Source organism: Mercenaria mercenaria, chromosome 3 (genome assembly GCF_021730395.1).
Source record: "Mercenaria mercenaria strain notata chromosome 3, MADL_Memer_1, whole genome shotgun sequence".
NCBI lineage: Eukaryota > Metazoa > Mollusca > Bivalvia > Venerida > Veneridae > Mercenaria > Mercenaria mercenaria.
Genome location: NC_069363.1, coordinates 27,276,782 through 27,295,832, shown reverse-complemented (window position 1 = coordinate 27,295,832; position 19,051 = coordinate 27,276,782). Strand labels below are relative to the sequence as shown.

At 35.8% G+C, this 19,051-nt stretch overlaps 1 protein-coding gene and 1 long non-coding RNA gene across 5 annotated transcripts in view; one reads left to right on the top strand and one right to left on the bottom strand.

Annotated features, from left to right (window-relative positions):
- The window catches only part of LOC123525865 (protein patched homolog 1-like), a 91,113-nt gene that overhangs the window by 1,345 nt on the left and 70,717 nt on the right, over window positions 1–19,051 (top strand). The gene's annotated exons all lie outside the window — the stretch shown is intronic.
- Window positions 5,064–7,354, bottom strand: LOC128555533 (uncharacterized). The gene is made up of 3 exons (XR_008370131.1): window positions 7,296–7,354; window positions 6,427–6,679; window positions 5,064–6,106 (listed from the first exon to the last, which is right to left on the bottom strand). It is a non-coding gene; the product is annotated as an uncharacterized LOC128555533 (long non-coding RNA).

Here is a 19,051-nt window from a genome sequence, read left to right as displayed (position 1 = left end):
TATTTGACATATTGAACGTTTTCTGTTAGGTGATTCGAAACTGCTATACACACTCTATCTATCTATCTATCTATCTATCTATCTATCTATCTATCTATCTATCTATCTTCCATATAGTCAAACCCCTGCTGGGGACCTAGACTTAGCGCGTCAACTAGCAAGAATGTTAAAATGAGTAAAAAAAGTAGTAGTAAAAAAAGAAAAAAGGAGAATGGTTAAAAATAGGGCAGGTGTATTTAAGGTGAGATGTGCTCAATCTGGCTTACAGCCTGACTGAAAGTGTTGGCAGCTTATTTTTTGACACAGTTACAGTATTACACTTTATTATGTTTGCTTTTTTTACTACCTGTAGATTATTGTCCAAAATAAAGAATTATTATTAGTTTCATGCATGCTTAAATGTTGAAAATCCAGGCAGGTAAGTTTTGACTGTGGACAAGTAGATTTTTACATACATGTGATCTCCCGCGCGGGAGGGTCAAAATCCCGATTTTTTCACCTTGCCTCCCGTCTCCCGACCAAAACCATATTTCTCCCGCTTTTCAAAAAATAAAAATCAGTATTATGACTGGGTTGATAATTACCGAGGAGTGCCAAACATGTTTACACAGTAAATCAAAGTGTCACCGACTGTTGTGTATTATACATGTTTGCCACACATGTTGCTGGAGGAAAGAGTTGTTTTTCACAGGTGAATTATTAATTGTTTTGATAAGGGATTAGACAAGCAGGGCCTTTTCCACCTGTCTCACGGGGCCGAATATCTGCCCATTCTCAATGCCGATTAAGCTCCATTTTTACCAGTTTGAAGCAAAAAAACTCCCAGTCATAAGAAATAATTCCCAACTGAAATGAATTTCGATTATTCAAAGAAAATTTTGCTCGGTAATAAAATCACATAAATAATTTGCTAATAAACTGGACTTATTTCATTGAAAATTGGATGAAAACACACACTCATTTATTTGATAACATCAATCTACATTATTTTGGTAAGGGTAAATACATGTTGATGCATTTCTATTTTCTATTTTCATGTGAAAATCATCAGTATTTTTATACGAGAGTGGGTGGGGTAAGGAATTTACATAATTTATGAGTTGTGTTCAGACCAATTTAGAGCTTCGTTTTTTAAGTCCTAGAGTAGAATAATGTTAATGCATGTTCATCTTCATTTCAAACCTAAACTGAGACTTTGTTTCTACAAATTTAATCTGTTAAGAAAGTTTAAAGTTAGAACAAGAGGGAGCTTCTGTAAGATAGCATGCTCGACTTTTCTCAGTGATTGACTCTGAATTAAAGTTTTGCCAGTTAAAGGGGCATAATAGGCAATAGCTTTGTATGTAACAGAGATATTAGACATTATATAAAACTTTAACAAAAAAACTGAAGTTAAAAAGTGGCATAACTCTGTCAAAATTCAAATCAAGAGTTATGAGGATTGTTTCTTCTGGTGTAGACTTATATACATTATTGTGTGGCCAAAAATGTTGGATTTTGCCTCTAAGTTATGTGTCCGCGCGCTTAATTTATGTCGATAAAAAACCTCCAGTTTTGAGACCCCAACTCCAGCTGAAAAATGGCAATCCTCCAGTTTTGGGATTCTGAACTTATCACATGTATGATTTTTAAGTCTCATTTGTCCGTGGACAAGTGAAAAATATTGGGATTTCCGCACCCCTGCATAAGCACAAGATTTTATATTAAATAAAGGTATCTCTGGTAGATTTTTCTCAAAGACAGATTTCTTGTAACTTTTCTGAATACTAAATTTTACATATAAGTGTCAGGTACAACAAAAAATGATAAGTTATGGTGTAAAATTTCAAGATGCCAACATTCAAGGGAGATGACCGACTTGAAAAATGGAAATATAACAGTTACATGAAAAGATGAAAAATACAATAAATACAGTTAACATCTGTGTTTATTTTTTGTATTGATAGTACAATATTTGAACACATTTGTGACATGAAAATGCATCATCATGTAAAAGAATTTGTTTTAATATCAGATGAATTAACCCAGGATTCAGGAGCAAAATTGACAGAAAACAGATTTTTCAAAGATATACAAGTATTTTTGCTTTTATTTATGTACGTAGCTTTAAACAAGATTTTTAAAACAAGACAAAAATACCATACCTTGCGGTGCTGATTTTTGAATTTTTTTTCAAAACCTTAGTGTTTCCCTTTTACAGTATTTATGAGTTTTCCAAGAAAATTGTATATAATTGAAGTTTTAAAACAAATTCTAGCCAATGGAGTATCTTTCTATGTATAGCTTAGACTATACCAGTTAAAAAATATTTCGTTTGTAGTTTTACTTGATATTTACCTGCAGCTCTAAAATGGATAAAGCATATTAGCACCTCAGCCTTGGATTTAGATAGGGCCAAAAGAAATAGGTCCGTTTCCGGTCTCCTGTCAAAAAAAAGAGGGTAGATAGGTACATGTAGGAAAATTTTTTTTTAATTTTTTTTTCTTCTGAAAGTTGTGTCTGTCGTTATAGCCCCTTTTAACAGAAATAATAGGCATTGAACTAAAATTTGACTATCTTTTATCAGTGTTTATATTAGAAATAGATTAATATTGTACACATGTAATTTAAAATATAAATAGAATACTAGTCAAACTAGTAAAATGTCAAATACTTCTTAGTACATTTACTTGTATACCTATAATATTATGAAATAAAAGCAGATTTATATCTCTATATGATTTTGAAAGAAGTTCATCTCTGTGTTGTTAAATTTTCATATATGAATGTTTGTAATATTCTGAAATAAAAAGGCTTTACAAGAACCTTAAACTTAGAATTAAAGTTTCCAGAGATGTATGTAGCAGTTTTAATGAATCCATTATCCAGAAATGAAATAATAATTGTTTGAAGCTAGTTTTCTCCCCAAATACTGACTCGACTATGATCCTGCCTCTTAAAAATTAGCCATTGAAAATACGTGACACTATGGCTCTGCCATTTTAATATTAAAACATGCAGTCCCATACGTTAATGAAATTGAACAAGAGACTTGGTATTAAAACATAACATGATGCAGGGTTTTTTCTTGCTGTTTTGGGAACATAGCCTATACCCCCAAAATTGGGAATTTTGACGCGTAAATGTTCCAGATTGGGAAATATTTAGTCCCATAGAATAAAGTAAGGATGTGTTTAAGCACTTTCTCATACACTTGTTTCACATTGTACAACCTCTTGAACATACTGTCATTACAAAATTGTCCATAATTTGGTCAATGTTTGTGCAATTTTGATGATTTTTTTTTTTTTCAGAATGTAGATTGGGAATTTTTGCACTCATTTTGGGAAAAAAACATACTGTTTGGCATTGGGAATATAGCCCAATAACGGCTATAAAAACGGCCAAAAAAAACCCCTGTGATGCAAAATATAATATGAAACAGATTATTTTTGGCACTATTCACCCACACAATACCTTCAACATCAAAAAATTTAGATGAAACAGTGGATGCCAACTTTTGAGACCTTGAAATTCTCTGGCCAGTAAATCAGGATACTGGTGAAATATGTCTTTAACTAATTTGTGATCTGGAACCGTTGTAAGTTTTTGGCCGTTTTATAATGCAAACAAACTTTAAATCGAAGCCCCAAACCTGATGAAGCGGGCAACACGGGTGCTGCCATCTTTGATATAACTGCCAACCAGTCAGAATCACGTCAGGGCGTTCTGTAGGTTTCTGAAACTCAAGAGTCATTGACTTTTCAGCTTAAATTTTCAAGGGTCAAAATAAGATTTTCAAGAGTCAAGATCAGCCTTTCTTGGGTCAAGCTATACTGTTATAAATACAACTTCCACAGACTTTAAGCAATTTATTCTTAGATATTTTGCACATTGCCTGAAAGTGGGTGGGGTTTGGTGCCTTGGCATGTTTTGTTTTTTTCCTCAAAAAATGTTTCAAAATAAGATCTGCTTTTGCAGGGGTGGTATAGTACGTCATCAACAGGTGCGCGCAACACTTCCCGATGCGGCTTTTTATGTCAAAACACCTCGATTCGGTGAGTAAACTTGCGATTATTTCATTGGTAACGAATAGATTTGGAAATGACATATAGTCTAAAGTACCCGCATGTGTCTCTAGTTTATCACAGACGTTTGCATTTTTCAAGAAATTCTTACGTTTAAGAGAACATTCGAGCACAATGCACTTCATGGAAACACTTCCCCATTCACCACACCATATTACATCGCATAAAAAGAGTTTTCATGCATTTCTAATGACTAAATGCCTTGACGGGTGTTCTTTTATGGCAAACAGAGGTCAGTGATACCTTAATTAATTATTGCAATCTATAGTTTCAAAGAAATCGGTAATATAAAATTTCGCCTTCCCGGTTCACCAGGTAAAACGATGCACTTCCCGGCTCACCGCCCGTGTGGCATCGTGTTATATGTAGCCCTTCAATTTATTTTGACGCATGGTACTTCGGTTGCCATACCAGCAAAACTAGTATTTAGCAATGAACGATTATGTCAGTAAAAACAGTGTTTAATTTACCTTCAAGGGCTATATTATGACAGATTTACTCTTTCTTTTTCAGATCACAACAGAAACACCCGAGATATTCTGTTTATCAGAATTAAATTATGAAGCTAAACACTTGGGGTTCAGCAGTTTGATATCCGTAGACAGATGAACATAAACTGCATATAGTAATTCATGCAGTTTTTGGAAATAAAATGACACGTCAAAAAAAAAACAACAGAATTGTAGAAAGAACAATACCCACTTGTTGTGGATGTTTGTGAAAAAGTCAGAAATGAAGACCACAAAAGTAGTCGTTGTTTGAGGCTCACTCACTGGTAATATGTGCAGACACCGTTTAAAACAGCTCACTGTTACGTGTGACCACTACCGTACAATATTTAGCCTTGGACAGCTTTTGTAGACGGAATTTAATGTGATTTTGCGTGACCAAACAATTGTGAATTTTTAATGAAACATGTTTTGTTTTGTCTGTCTGTGTTGAAGTCACAAAGTCTTGTCAGTGCCTCTCCTTTCTTCTATATAACATTTGACAGATTTTGATGAAAGGCAACAGCAGTATTAAACTTCGTACGAAATGTAGTTGACACTAATGCTCATAACGGGTAAAACACAACAATGTAAATATTCTTGTTATCTCTATGTTTCGGTCAATAAACGTTCACAGATTATACTACATTGCCACTTTATCAATTTTTGTGTGTTTTTAACGAAATTTCTGAGTTATAATTAGAGTAATTGCGCAAAACCTCAACATTTTCCAGTTTAATGGTTTCAAGACTTATTATATTCTGATTTTTGTTGATCTCCACTTCATGTCTTTCTGTGGTGTCTGAATATTTCCAGTTGTTGAGAATATGTGACATAGAGATGTACACTTCTTCTTGATCGAAGAAAATTAAAGCATACAATGTGGAAAGAATGTGTCAGATATTCGATCTTAATGAAAGGTGAATTTCATTTTTTTAAATGTTGAGTTATAAAGAATTACGTCCAAAGTTAATGAAACGTTATCATTATACTCGTATTTATAAGTGTGTATAAAATTTATAATTGCTACAATCAAGTAATAAATCTACTTTCGTTGATTTGTGTAAATATATAACATCAGCTGCTAAAAAGGAAGATGTTGCTGTCTTGAGAGTGCATGTGCGTATGTTTATGTCACAACGGATTCCACTGTGTAAGGGTATAAATCAAAAATCAGTAAAATTTCCTATTTTAAATAATCTTTTACACAACAACATTTTTAACAACTAAACAGTTTAAGAAAAGCAAAATAATTTGCATTGCAAGTAAAATTGTTCTACCACTGTTCAAGCTCACTTCGAGTTTTAACATGTAATTGGATGCACTAAGATTTGCAAGCAAAATCTGAACATTAGTCAAATGTTAAATCCTGAACTGCTTTCTAGTGTAGATTCAATCGATGTCCCATTCTACTACGTGGTAATTATAATTCGGTTGCAGTCACTCTTGGTCTTTCCCTGCGCACATCTAAAACTCCTTAATAAGAACATTTCATTGGCGCGATAAAGTAATTTCTCATTTTTCCCAAGCAATGGTGATGATCACTTGGCCCTGAAACGTTAAACAAAATTAAATAGTAGCATATAATTAAAAACTAAACTGCATTAGTGCGACTTTATACCTTTAAAAATATATCAAAAGGTTGCTCCTTTAAAAAATAGCACATGATAATAATTTAACTATATAATTTTGCTTTACTTAGCATAATTATCAATGCATATTCTTATTTGTCTCATCGAGTCTTGCCTTGTACTCAAGTTCGGAATCAAAGCCATCATACTCGACTATTTTGACACGCCATATATAGTTATCTTATTAAGGTTTATCTACTGTAAAATTGTTGAAATTAAATCAGTTATTAATATCCATACCTTCAAACAGCAACTGACATAGTCGTGACAAAGTTTGGTACGGAGACCTAGTTGAGCGTTGAAATCCTTGTCTGGGGTAATTCCGTTAGAGGGTGTTCTCCACTTCTCAAATATTATGTCGTACAGCTTTCGGAAAATATAATACGTCAATTATGTCTTGCATGCCGATCACTCAGCAATCCTTTATAACATATAATGACAATTCCATTGATGCAGACTAGAAGTTTTGTTTCCTTTTTCATCTTTCATGTACCTAAAATAACAAATATAAGGACATGATAGAACATAATTATATCATACACATGCACGTTTATAGTATACAACATATGTTCAAGATATGCCTCGTTCTATCAATATTATTTTCAAATGCTTAAATGAAGTTTACGGACCATCTAGTGCAAGCACTCTAACAATTAGTTATTCCAATTAATAGAACTTCCAGGCAAGCGTGATCACATTTACATGAGCACCAACCCGATGTTAGTCATGCTGGAAACTGGTGAGCGGGGAGGACATCAATTCAGTTGGTGAACCGGGAAGGCGAAATTTTAGTTTACTGATTTTTCGGAAAGTTTAGATTCTAATGACTAATCAAGGTATCACTGACATCGGTTTACCATAAAAGAAAACCCGTCAATGCTTGGATTTATCAGAAATGCATGTAAACTCTTGTTATGCAACATAATATGATGTGGTGAATAGGGAAGTGTTTCCATGAAGTGCATTGTGCACGAATGTTCTCTTAAACGGAAGGCTTTCTTGAAAAATGTAAACGTAAATGATAAACTAGACGCATGTGCGGGTACTTTCGACTATATGTCATTTCAAAATCTATTAGTTATCAATGTAATAATCGCAAGTTTACTCACCGAATCGAGATGTTTTGACACAAAAAAGCCGCATCGGGAAGTGTTGCGCGCACCTGTTGATGAAGTACTATACCACCCCTGTATTGCAACAGTTATCATATTTTTCTTAAATGCGGACATTTTATTGGCTGTTTATTAGCTCACATGAGCCAAAGGCTCAGGGTGAGCTGTTGTGATCACTCACCGTCCGGCGTCCATCGTCCGTTGTCCGTCCGTAAACTTTAACTTTAAATGACATCTCCTCATAAACCGCTAAGCCAATTTCATCGAAACTTCACGGGAATGTTCCTTGGGTGAAGCTCTACAAAAATTGTTCAAAGAATTGAATTCAATGCAGAACTCTGGTTGCCATGGCAAAGGAAAAACTTTAAAAATCTTCTTCTCAAAAACCAGAAGCCCTAAAGCTTAGATATTTGGTATGAAGCATTGCCTAGTAGACCTCTACCAAGTTTTTTCAAATCATGACCCCGGGGTCAAAATTGACACTGCCCGAGGGGTCATATGATTTTACATAGGAAAATCTTAAAAAATCTTCTTCTCAAAAACCAGAAGCCCTAGAGCTTAGATATTTGATATGTAGCATTGCCTAGTAGACCTCTACTAAAGTTGTTCAAATCATGACCCAGGGGTCACTTGATTTTACATAGATTTCTATAGGAAAATCTTCAAAAAATTTAAAAAAATAAACCAGAAGGCCTAGAGCTTAGATATTTGACATGTAGCATTGCCTAGTGGACCTCTACAAAATTTGTTCAAATCATGACCCCCCGGATCAAAATTGACCCCGCCCCAGGGGTCACTTGATTTTACATAGGAAAATCTTCAAAAATGTTCTAAAAATAAACCAGACGTCCTAGAGCTTAGATATTTAACATGTATCATTGCCTAGTGGACCTCTACAAAATTTGTTCAAATCATGACCCCCGGCGTCAAAATTGACCCAGCCCCAGGGGTCACTTGATTTTACATATAGGAAAATCTTCAAAAATTTTCTCAAAATAAACCAGAAGGCCTAGCGCTTAGATATTTAACTTGTAGCATTGCCTAATGGACCTCTACAAAATTTGTTCAAATCATGACCCCCGGGGTCAAAATTGACCTAGCCCCAGGGGTCACTTGATTTTACATAGGAAAATCTTCAAAAACTTTCTAAAAATAAACCAGAAGGCCTAGCGCTTAGATATTTGACATGTAGCATTGCCTAGTAGACTTCTACAAAAAAAATTCAAATCATGACCCCGCCCCATGGGGTTACTTGATTGTAAATAGAAAAATCTTCAAAATTTTCTAAAAATAAACCAGAAGGCCTAGAGCTTAGATATTTGACATGTAGCATTGCCTAGTGGACCTCTACAAAATTTGTTCAATCTTGACCCGCCAGGGTCAAATTGACCCAGCCCCAGGGGTTACTTGATTGTACATAGGGAAATCTTCATAAATTTGCTAAAAATAAACCAGAAGGCCTAGATCTTAGATATTTGATATGTAACATTGCCTAGTAGACTTCTACAAACTTTGTTCAAATCATAACCCCCGGGGTTAAATTGGCCCCGGTTACTTGATTGTACATCGGAAAATCTTCTAAAAATATTCTAAAAATCATCAGTTTGACATTTGAAACATGTAGCTCATATTACTCAGGTGAGCGATCCAGGGTCATCATGACCCTCTTGTTTAAATTGTACTAGAAAATCTTAAAGTTCTTGATAAAATTCCTGTTTTAAATTTCATTATTTCACCATACCTATTCAGTTCTTATAATTTTTGCTTATTTAAAGCATTTATATTTGTTTGGGCCCAGACAAAGCCTCGGCAATGATAATAATTTGTTATAGATCGTTACGGCCGACCGGCTCATATAATATCATTAGCACACAAAATAATGGTTTTAATTATCCAATTTGTTGTTCTGTTCAGTAATAAGATAAGGTAATTTTTATTTTACATCGGCAAGACATATAACAATATAACATACGCTAATTAACAAGTGGTACAAACAAGATAATCTAAGGCTGCATTGTTTATCAATTAACCTTTACACATTGATCGATAAACATCTTTGAAAATGACTAGGCATTATTACAAGTACTAAATTATACAAACCATGAGATGACCATGTGTCAGTCAGCACGTAGCCTGGGAAGCCATTGATAATATTTGTGCTTTGTCAGAAGAAATCATACCTAATATTTATGCATTAAAGATATCACTTAATTTGCGCTAATTAGTGTTAATTGGCATTCGTCGAGTTTCTGATATTATCAATGCCTGGGGAAATCTGAAGGAGTTTCCATGTAACTACTGATTATTGATTTTCTATAATTAGCCTGATTAACATGTGATCATATTTGCGCTTGTTTGAATCGAAAATGAGGCAATGCTGTCGAAATTTCTTCAATTTTTGCAGATCACTAGGTCTGCATTAAAATAACATCTTGATAGATATGATGCAAATTTAAGTTTATACTGACATATTTAAAAATTGTTACAACTTGCTGGAAAAGCTATGGGAGGTACAAACTGGTATTTGTCTATGGCCCGGAAATGTTCGGAAACCTTCGGAAGTACACGATTCCGATCTGTTTTTTCCGTGAGAATTCCGTTTCTATTTTTAGCCATGGATTATTGCTTTCGGAAGTTATCGTTCTTTATTAAACACCCACATATATCGGGTGTAATATAGGTGGCGCTGCAGTCAGAAAAAAAGGTTTCCCCAGGCTGTCAATTTGCAGGTAGAAAAAAAAAGTTAGAAATTGTCAGACTGGATTCCCAGGCTAGTCAGTACGTGGCATGATTGACATCTGGCAGTAGCTAATTAACATACAATGCTCCACCTACTGCCATTGGGATTTTGATTGACAAGTGGCAGAACTTTCGAACTCAAGACGAATCAAAGAAAATTGCCGCAAGTCAAGCGTAGTCAGGGCATATTCTATGCGGGTCAGTATGAGTTTTTCTCGATTTTCGCGGGTCAGAAAGGTTTAAAATGAAACGGAAATATTTTTAAAAATCGGAAACACAGAAAATTATCCCCGATAAAAAGTCTAGGGTCGGGTTTAAAAAAAGAGGGTCGGTCTGGAGACCGGAAACACCTTTTTTTTTTGCCTAGGCATGTCTTACCTGTAGTAGTGCTATGGTTTGAACAGAAATATTGAATATGTTGTCTATAAATATTTCTAATTTTATTTCTCTTGAGTTTTCCATTTCAACAGTAAAGAGGCTATGTGCACAAAGATGCACAATGAAAATTATTGGATGTAAATTTAAGTCTTCCGTCCACAGTAACAGAAATTGACTTCATGTACTGTATCCGAAACAGTTCACTATGTTGAACTTACAATTATGTCATATAGTTTAAAGAATAAAAAGTATACCTGCTGTCATCTTAGAAACAAAATTAAAGCTACATTTCATTGTTATTTAATGAATAAAAATCATGTTCCCAACAACTTTTAGTTGCATGGAAAATGGGAGTCCTAATTGGAAATGAGACATGGACTATCTTTGACAGGTGTAAGAGATCTTGGGTCAGCTTCAGAATGAAAGAAACAGAAAAAACTTCCACTTGGTTGTAGATAATAATTATATTTATCTTGTGAAATTCTGCATTAACGTTGTAAATAGCAGCTATCAAATAATATTTACTTGTACAAACATCACTTAGTGAACAAGCTGGATTTGTTTAACCTAGTTTATTCTGAGAGGCTTCGAATGAAAAATGGAAACTGCAAAAAAAAAAAAAATACTATCCGAAAATGTTGTATAGTCAAATCTCATTATGTTATTTTAGTTCTTTCTTAAAATACCAATTCAGTCATGTCACTGCACTGTAATAGAGTCAGTCTTAAATAACACTGTTTTCTCAACAACATAGCCTTCTAGCGCTGTACTAGATGTAATGAAATGTACCAGCAGTGATGTAATAAGGGCATGAAAATGCAAGTCAGTGGATGACCTTCCTTGAGTACTGAGAAATGCTCACACATAACATAATTTAATAATTCAGGCTGAACACCACTAAATGTGGCTGTTCATTATTTCATATAAAATCCACTTACTTTATAACGGTTTTTCGACATTTTGTAGCATATCAGATTTTCAGATAAAGAACTATATTGCTACTTTAGAAAAACAAAAAGAAAAGGGGATGTTAACTTTTATATAAGAAAACTACAGTTCGTTTAAATACAACCCGCTGAATCTACTCCTTTTTGCTTCTTTGAATTTCTCTTTTCGAGACATTAAAGTCTTGCGCCACAATTTTTTCCTAGCATGCGATAGGAACATGCTGATTTCGATAGAATGCTAAGTGATACATACTGAAACGCAGTAGAGTAAAAGAAAACACGATGCTATTGAGAAAGGGCATGAGAAAAGGGAGAAAGATTAGCACTATTTATATTTGGACTACTTGTGACTTGACCAGCAGAGGCTTACATTTGATTTGATAAATGAGACAGGAGGGGAGGTAACTACATTCACTGATTGGACTAATCTTTACTATGTTATCCCTCCTGGTAGCTAAATTAAATATATAATATTTTTGTTAACAACCAATGTTATTTTGAACAATTTTGTCTTTTATGACAAAAAACTCTGTTGTCAGATATATAGATTGTTGTTAAGCAAATAGACACATATTAGCAACTAATAGTATAAAATGTTCATTTTCCATTCTTAATGTAACTACATTTGTCAGTGGAAAAAGATTCTTGTTCTTAACCAAAAGACCGGCTTAAGAGGGAACTGTGTCACAGAATTTTGAGAATTCTTCTCAATCCTATATGTTTGTACATTTAACAATTTAGTGTAACAGATGTAATTATGTCAATAAAATACTGTTTAAACCAATGCAGTAAATATTTTGGGTGTAGTGAGTTACTGTATTTATCTCCATGATAAAACTGTATAGTTTTCAAGCACTGAAAAGCTTTTAGGCATTCATGTTGACCATACACTAAACTGGAAAACCCAAGTACAAATGACTCTTAATAAATGCAACTCCTTGCTGTACTTACGAGAAATAAACAGTTTTTAAATCTGCATTCAAGAAAAATGTTTTTCAATGCATACATTCTTCCTCATTTGGACTACTGTTGTACTATTTGGGGAATCTGCAACACTGAACTTAACAACATGTACAAATTTCAAAAACAGGCAGCTTGAAACATTCTAGATAAAGATTTTGATACTCCAACTGATGATTTATTAGCTCACCTGAGCACAAAGTGCTCAAGATTAGCTTTTGTGATCGCCCTGTGTCCGTTGACGTCAACAATTTGACTGTTAACACTCTAGAGGTCACAATTTTGGCCCAATCTTAATCAAACTTGGTCAGAATGTTACCCTCAATAAAATCTTGGATGAGTTCGATATTGGCCTCTTGGGTCAAAAACTAGGTCACCAGGTCAAATCAAAGAAAAAGCTTGTTAACACTCTAGAGGCCACATTTATGACTGTATCTTCATGAAACTTGGTCAGAATGTTAATCTTGATGATCTTTAGGTCAAGTTAGAATCTGGGTCAGGTGGAGTCAAAAACTAGGTCACATTTATGACCGTATCTTAATGAAACTTAGTCAGAATGTTAACCTTGATGATCTTTAGGTCATGCACGAATCTGGGTCAGGTGTGGTCAAAAATTAGGTCACCAGGTCAAATCAAAGGAAAAGCTTGTAAACGCTCTAGAGGCCACATTTATGATAAAATCTCTATGATTCTTAATCAGAATGTTAATGTTGATGATCTTTAGGTCAAGTTTAAATCTGGGACAGGTGGGGTCAAAAACTAGGTCACCAGGTTAAATCAAAGAAAAAGCTTGTTAACACTCTAGAGGCCACATTTATGACAATATCTCTATGATTCTTGGTCAGAATGTTAATGTTCAAGTTTTTAAATCTGGGTCAGGTGGGGTCAAAAACTAGGTCACCAGTTCAAATCAAAGGAAAAGCTTGTTAACACCCTAGAGGCCACATTTAAGATGTATCTTCATGAAACTTGGTCAGAATGTTAATGTTGAAAATCTTAACTAGGTCTCCAGGTCAAATCAAAGGAAAAGCTTGTTAACACTCTAGAGGCCACATTTATAACTGTATCTTTATGAAACTTGGTCAGAATGTTAACCTTGATGATCTTTAGGTCAAGTTCAAATCTGGGTCATGTGGAATGTGACCTACTGACCAACTTCCTTGTTTTTAGCTCACCTGAGCACGAAGTGCTCAAGGGTTAGCTTTTGTGATTGTCCTGTGTCCGTCGTCCGTCATTGTCAACAATTTGACTGTTAACACACTAGAGGTCACATTTTTGGCCCATTCTTAATGAAACTTTGTCAGAATGTTACTCTCAATAAAATCTTGGAAGAGTTCGATATTGGGTTCAAAAACTAGGTCACTAGGTCAAATCAAAGGAAAAGCTTGTTAACACTCTAGAGACCACATTTATGACTGTATCGTCATGAAACTTGGTCAGAATGTTAATCTTGGTGATCTTAAGGTCAAATTCAAATCTAGGTCAAGTGGAATCAGAAACTAGGTCACCAGGTCAAATCAAAGGTAAAGCTTGTTAACACTCTAGAGGCCACATTTATGATTATATCTTAATGAAACTTGGTCAGAATGTTAACCTTGATGATTTTTAGGTCAAGTTTAAATCTGGGTCAGGTGGGGTCAAAAGCTAGGCCACCAGGTCTAATCAAAGGAAAAGCTAGTTAACACTCTAGAGGCCATATGTATGACCATGCCATAATGAAACTTGGTCAGAATGTTAACCTTGATGATCTTTAGGTCAAGTTCAAATCTGGGTCAGGTGGGGTCAAAAACTAGGTCACCAGGTCAAATCAACGGAAAAGCTAGTTAACACTCTAGGGGCCACATTCATGACCATATCTTAATCAAACTTGGTCAGAATGTTAACCTTGATGATCTGTAGGTCAAGTTTAAATCTGGGTCAGCTAGGTCACCAGGTCAAATCAAATGTAAAGCTTGCTAACACTCTAGAGGCCACATTTATGATAATATCTCTATGAAACTTGGTCAGAATGTTAACCTTGATGATCTTAAGGTCAAGATCAAATCTGGGTCAGGTGGGTCAAAAACTAGGGCACCTGGTCAAATCAAAGGAAAAGTTAGTTAACTCTCTAGAGGTCATATTTATGACTGTATCTTCATGAAACTTGGTCAGAATGTTAACCTTGATGATCTTTATGTCAAGTTTAAATCTGGGTCCGGTGGGTAAAAAACTAGGTCACATCAAATCAAAGGTAAAGCTAGTTAACACTCTTGGGGCCACATTCATGGCCATATCTTAATGAAACTTGGTCAGAATGTTAATCTTGATGATCTTTAGTTCAAGTTTAGATCTGAATCAGGTGGGGTCAAAAACTAGGTCACCAGGTCGAATCAAATATAAAGCTTGTTTACACTTTAGAGGCCACATTTTCTGATAATATCTCTATGAAACTTGGTCAGAATGTTAACCTTGATGATCTTTAGGTCAAGTTCAAATCTGGGTCAGGTTGGGTCAAAAACTAGGTAACCAGGTCAGATCAAAGGAAAAGCTAGTTAACACTCTAGAGGCCACATTTGTGACCATACCGTAATGAAACTTGGTCAGTTAGGAGAAGACCTTTATAGGCTTAGCTATTGGATCTACATGTAATCCTTTTTCAGCATGTATGATAACAATATTGTAAATTGTAAATTGTAGTATGCACATATGTTTGAAATAAAATATGTTTAAACTAAAGTTGGTCAGAATGTTAATCTTGATGATCTTTAGGTCAAGTTCAAATCTGGGTCAGGTGGGTTCAAAAACTAGGTCACCAGGTCAAATCAAAGGAAAAGCTTGTTAACACTCTAGAGGCCACATTTATGACTGTATTTTCATGAAACTTAGTCAGAATGTTACCCTTGATCATCTTTAGGTCAAGTTCGAATCTGGGTCATGTGGAATGTGACCTACTGATCTACTGTCCTACTTACTTGTTTTTTAAGATACGGCCTTGGAATTTGGATGACATGTACAGTTTTGCACACTGATCTTAAAACTGACTGCAGTGACCATGAATGTGACCTACTGACCTACTGACCTACTTTCTTCAGGTGAGCCATACAGGGCCTTCAGGGCCCTCTTGTTTAAAATACAGCCTTGAAATTTGGGTGACATGTACAGTTTAGCACCCCAATCTTAAAACAGACTTTCAGTGACCATGAATGTGACCTTCTGAACCTACTTCCTTGTTTTTTAAGATACAGCCTTGAAATTTGGATGACATGTACAGTTTAGCACACCGATCTGAAAACTGACTTTCAGTGACTTGTAAACCATGAATGTGACCTACTTTCTAGCTTTTTATGCCCCCCTTTGAAAAAGGAGGGGTATATTGTTTTGCAGATGTCGGTCGGTCGGAATGTAGACCAATTTGTTTCCGGATGATAACTCAAGAACGCTTGGGCCTAGGATCATGAAACTTGATAGGGAGGTTGGTCATCACCAGCAGATGACCCCTATTGATTTTGAGGTCTGTATGTCAAAGGTCAAGGTCACAGTGACCCTGAATAGTAAAACGGTTTCCGGATGATAACTCAAGAACGCTTGGGCCTTGGATCATGAAAGTTGATAGGGAGGTTGGTAATGACCAGCAGATGACCCCTATTGATTTTGAGGTCAGTATGATAAAGGTCAAGGTCACAGTGACCCTGAACAGTAAAACGGTTTCCGGATGATAACTCATGAACACTTGGGCCTAGGATCATGAAAGTTGATAGGGAGGTTGGTAATGACCAGCAGATGACCCCTATTGATTTTGAGATCAGTATGTTAAAGGTCAAGGTCACAGTGACCCTGAACAGTAAAACGGTTTCCGGATGATAACTCAAGAACGCTTGGGCCTAGGGTCATGAAAGTTGATAGGGAGGTTGGTAATGACCAGCGGATGACCCCTATTGATTTTGAGGTCAGTATGTTAAAGGTCAAGGTCACAGTGACCCTGAACAGTAAAACGGTTTCCGGATGATAACTCAAGAACGCTTGGGCCTAGGGTCATGAAAGTTAATAGGGAGGTTGGTAATGACCAGCAGATGACCCCTATTGATTTTGAGGTCAGTATTTCAAAGGTCAAGGTCACAGTGACCAGGAACAGTAAAATGGTTTCCAGGCAATAACGCAAGAACGCTTGGGCCTAGTGTCATGAAAATTGATAGTTAGGTTGGCCATGACCAGCAGATGACCCCTATTGATTTTGAGGTCATTAGGTCAAAGGTCAAGGTTACATTGGCCAGGAACAGTTAAATGGTTTCTGACCTTCTTGTCCAAAACCATGGGGCCTAGGGCTTTGATATTTGGTATGTAGCAAAATCTAGTGGTCCTCTACCAAGATTGTTCAGATTATTTCCCTGGGGTCAAATATGGCCCCACCCCTAGGGTCACATGGTTTATATAGACTTACATAGGAAAAAACTTTGAAAACCTCTTGTCCAAAACCACAGGGCCTAGGGCTTTGATACTTTGTATATGACATCATCTAGTGGTCCTCTACTAAGATTATTCAAATTATTCCCCTAGGGTCAAATATGGCTCCACCCTGGGGGTCACATGGTTTACATATACTTATATAGGGAAAAACTTTGAAAATCTTCTTGTCCAAACCACAAAGACTATGGCTTTGGTAATTTGTAATGTAGCATCATTTATTGGTTCTCTACCAAGTTTGTTCAAGTTATCCCCCTCGGGTCAAATATGGCCCCTCCCCAGAGGTCATATGGTTCATATAGACTTATACAGGGAAAAACTTAGAATCTTCATGTCCATAGCTTACATCATTCAAATTTGGACCACATGTATAGTTTTGAGTGGCTAGATGAACCTTGACATGAGTTGACCTTGATCTTGACCTAGTGACCTACTTTCACATTCCTGTACCTACAGCCTTCAAATTTGGATCACATGCATAGGTTTGTGTACTGAAAAAAACTTTGACCTTGTTATTGACCTAGTGACCTACTTTCACATTTTTGAAGGTACAGGCTTCAAATTTGGACCACATGCATAGATTTTTGTTCCAAAATAAAATTTGACCTTGATTTTGACCTAGTGACCTACTTTCACATTTCTCAAGCTACAGCCTTCAAATTTGAACCACAAGCATAGTTTTGTGTACTGAAATGAACTTTGATCTTGAGATTGACCTAGTGACCTACTTTCACATTTCTGAAGGTACAGGCTTCAAATTTTGGACCACTTGCATAGTTTTGTGTTCTGAAATGGAATTTGACCTTGATTTTGACCTAGTGACCTGCTTTCACATTTCTCAAGCTAGAGCCTCCAAATTTGAAGCACACGCATAGTTCTCTCTACCGAAATGAACTTTACCTTGAATTTGATCTAGTGACCTGCTTTCACATTTCTCAAGCCACCACTTTCAATTTTGGACCACATACATATTGTTTTATACCTAAATGAAATTTGACCTTGATTTTGACCTTGAGCTAGTCTTGAAATTTGGAACATTCAAAAATGGCTCAGTGGATGGCGCCAAGATCAATCTGTAATCTCTTGTTAGGTTAATAGATTAAAGGTCAAGGTCAGATTAAACCAGAATGGTAGAACTTTTGTTTACAGTGAGCATATAATTTCTGTTCCTTGTGCAATTACTGAATGCATCAATGGGGGCATTTCGTGTTCGACGAGCTCTTGTTAAGATACAGTCTTGAAATTTGGATGACATTTACAGTTTTGCAGACTGATCTTAAAACTGAATTTCAGTGACCATAAATATGACCTACTGACCTACTTTCTTATTTTTAGCTCACCTGTCACAAAGTGACAAGGTGAGCTTTTGTGATCACGTGGCGTCCGTCGTCCGTCCGTGTGTGCGTGCGTAAACTTTTGCTTGTGACCACTCTAGAGGTCACATTTTTCATGGGATCTTTATGAAAGTTGGTCAGAATGTTCATCTTGATTATATCTAGGTCAGTTTCGAAACTGGGTCACGTGCGGTCAAAAACTAGGTCAGTAGGTCTAAAAATAGAAAAAACTTGTGACCTCTCTGGAGGCCATATTTTTCACGAGATCTTCATGAAAATTGGTCAGAATGTTCACCTTGATGATATCTAGATCAAGTTCGAAACTGGATGACGTGGGGTCAAAAACTAGGTCAGTATGTCTAAAAATAGAAAAACCTTGTGACCTCTCTAGAGGCAATATTTCTCAATGGATCTTCATGAAAATTGGTCAGGATGTTCACCTTGATGATATCTAGGTCAAATTTGAAACTGGGTCATGTGGGGTCAAAAACTAGGTCAGTAGGTCTAAAAATAGAAAAACCTTGTGACCTCTCTAGAGGTCATATTTCTCAATGGATCTTCATGAAAATTGGTCAGAATGTTCATCTAGGTCAGGTTTGAAACTGGGTCACGTGGGTTCAAAAACTAGGTCAGTAGGTCTGAAAATAGAAAAACTTTGTGACCTCTCTAGAGGCCATATTTTTCATGGGATCTTTATAGAAATTAGTCAGAAAGTTCACCTTGATGATATCTAGGTAAGGTTCGAAACTGGGTCACGTGCGGTCAATAACTAGGTCAGTAAATCTAAAAATAGAAAAACCTTGTGACCTCTCTAGAGGCCATATTTTTCAAGAGATCTTCATGAAAATTAATCAGATTGTTCATCTTGATGATACCTAGGTCAAGTTTGAAACTGGGTCATGTGCGGTCAAAAACTAGGTCAGTAGGTCAAAAAATAGAAAAACTTTGTGACCTC